The sequence below is a fragment of the Vicia villosa genome, unplaced genomic scaffold (assembly GCF_029867415.1).
Source record: "Vicia villosa cultivar HV-30 ecotype Madison, WI unplaced genomic scaffold, Vvil1.0 ctg.005064F_1_1, whole genome shotgun sequence".
Lineage (NCBI taxonomy): Eukaryota > Viridiplantae > Streptophyta > Magnoliopsida > Fabales > Fabaceae > Vicia > Vicia villosa.
In genome coordinates, this window is record NW_026706568.1 from 66046 (window position 1) to 69190 (window position 3145).

A 3145-nucleotide genomic window follows, 5' to 3' on the forward strand; every position below is an offset into this window, starting at 1 on the left:
AATTTTAACACTTGAATCGATGATCAATTTTGCACTTATAACCAATTATGAACAGAAAGTAAAAGAGAAAGTAAAAGCGACAAGAACACGATATTTGTTTAGGCAGTTCGTCGATCGTCCTCGCTACGACTACGTCTGCCCCCAATTCCAAATTGAAATTGGGTAATCTTTCATTAATGTTGAAATTAGTATATACAAAGAAGATAACAAAGCGATAAACGATAAACCAATTATGTCGATCCTTTGAATCTTCTTCCCCCTTAATCTTGAGCCAGATCAAGGTTATCCAAGAGCTTCACTTTGATTCCCTTCTGCAGTGTCTTGATTCCTTGAACTCCCCGTTCCTCAATCGTTACACTCAGCCGAATCCTCAATGAACGCCTCTTGATAAAAACCCCCAAGAACCACCCGTCGTGGAGGACAAAACCCGCAGATTTTATTCACCAACAAACCCCACAAACCTTCACCCAATAGGAATCTTCAATTCCGTTCCATGGACGTTATCGAACTCATCACTAACCCGCAACGCAAGAATGATTATGTGTAATTGTGTTGGAGATGATGAAGAACGAAGATGAGAAGCGTTTGTGTATCTTTCAGTCGTTGGTGTTGCTTGAATAATTACCCTTGAGCAATATATATGATTGCATAACAGTTGGAATCAAGAATAACTGAATTTTGGACTTTCTTGATCAGTTAGGTCGACCACTTGTAGTGCTTAGGTCGACCTAACAGAGCTTGCAGAATTTTGCTCCCAGTTAGGTCGACCTGTTGAAGGAGTAGGTCGACCAGAATCCTCTTCTGATGCATTCTGGGGACATTTTCACAGATTAGGTCGACCTAGTTGCCATGTAGGTCGACCTAGCAGACTGATATGAAGATTTCTTCATTTTGAGTCGACCTAAATGGTCTGTGAGTCGACCTAGCAGAGGTATATGGATTTTCCTTCATTTTAGGTCGACCTGGGTTGACAGTTGCTGATTTTCTGTATTTTTCATGTTCAGCTTGTGTTGAGTCGACTTATATGCATAGTAGATCATCTTGTGCTTTCATGAGTGATCAAATGCTTTACTTTTCTGATTCCTCCTTGTTGTTTGGATGCTCATTTGAGTTTGCCATAGATCAAAAACATCTTTGAGTGTAATCTTGTATTCACATACTCCCCCTTTTTGATGATGGCAAACCAATAGTCAAAAGCTTTGGTAGTAAGTGATGAAGACTCAACAAGGCTCCCCCGTACATCCAGCATCTATCGCTCAACCAAGAAGTCTCTTCACAAAGCTCCCCCGTACACTCAGCATCTATTGTATTTATCTCCCCCTTTGACAACATCAAAAAGAGAAACAAGAGAATAGAGTAGGAGAGTAACAAGAGAAATAAAGAATACCGGTAGTCATAGAGATAGATAACATGTAAATGGTGAAATCATAAGAACTAAACATGTTTTAAAGAAAATCAACAACATACATAGTAGTCCAAGAGATTAATAAAAGACAACAAAGAGTACTACATCATATAGACATGAAATGCAATGAAATGATTATATGATAAACGGTATGTCCTAACGCCTGCCCCTTCTTCCTCTTCCTCTTTGAAATGTATGAGGTCGATCTTCCTCAACCTGTTCCAACAAATCCAGCACAGACATGTTAAGAGTATTGAAGCTTTGGCTTATGTTAGCATGGCGATGCAATGCCGTTTCCTCAAACTGATTCTGCCTCAATACAGAGTTGGATGCAAACGTCTCAAAATCGTTCTTTTGTTCCTGAACCAAGCCGTACAACGATTGATATTGACGTTGTTGTTCCTCATATCTCTCTTGTTGAAGCTGCTGCATTGTTTGAAATTGAAGCTGTTGAGTTTCAAAGTTCTGTTGTTGTTGAAGTTGCATAGCTTCAAGCATAGATATTATGTTGGATTGATCAGGAGGAGGTGGAGCTGTGTATCCCCAAGGGATATCCTCTTGTTGTGGCGGAACATATCTCCAATTTGCATCCGTGTCATGAGCTGCATCTTCCATGGTATGATCCTCATCATTTGCTATTTCTTGGTCATTTCCTTCTTCTTCATTTTCTGCAGTGTGACCAAATTCTGTAGGATCATCATAGTTGTAGATGATTTTTCCGGTCCCCTTTTGAATGAGATAATAGGTTCCCCTATTTGGATCTCAATGATATCCCATGAGAGTTAAGGTTGTTTGGGAAAAGTCCTGGTTCTGTTTCATGCTAATGTATGATAATCCATCGAGCTTCATGCCGAAATGGTTCACAATTGTTTGTATGATCGAGCCATAACAAAGAGCAGTAGTCTTCTGCTTTACTTCCTCAAACTTAGCAGTTAGAAAGTGTGGCCAGTGCACACGTGTTCTGTTTTGAATCAAGTACATCAACATAATCTCATTCCTTTCAATTCTGGAAAATCCGCCCGCTCGTGGTCGAATGACTCTTGAGATGACCCAATTTAGAAGCCTAGGGTCTCTCTTCAGATGACCGGCTGTTATTGTTTCATTAGGTTTGTCAAAGACGGAAGGATCTTTGAGGATAGACTTCATGTAGGCCACATGATCATAGACTCCCGGTACGTCCCCGTCTTCTATGCGTAATTCATCGCCTACAATGTTGAGACCAAAGATACTGATCCAAGCACGTTTGTCAACGATATGAGATCTTGACCCCATCTTAAACCTAAAATTACAGCCTGCCTCTCTTGTGAAACCTGCATAGAATGCCCTAACAGTGTTCTCACAGTATGGTGTGGCACATTCCAAAAGGGGATGAACATTTTGATGCTCAATAAGACTCACAACTTCAGGAATATGCATATTTTTAGCAACATGTTGATTGAAGATGTACTGCTTCACTACCTTCCTTTTCATTTGCCATTTTTCAAAATTATCTCTACAATCAGGGTGAACAAGGGCTACAACACTTACCGGTTGTGAGGATGATCCAGATGCAACTTCCTTTCCCTTTCTTGATTTTGGAGGCATAGTTGTTGATGATTTTGTGTAAGAAGGATGATTTTGAACAGTTTTTGAGTTTGAGGAGTTAGGGTTAGCCGTACCAAATGTGATGAGGATGAGAGGGAATGAACAAATGGAATGTTTTGAATGAATGAGAGTGGGTCGGGTCGACCTAACAGACCC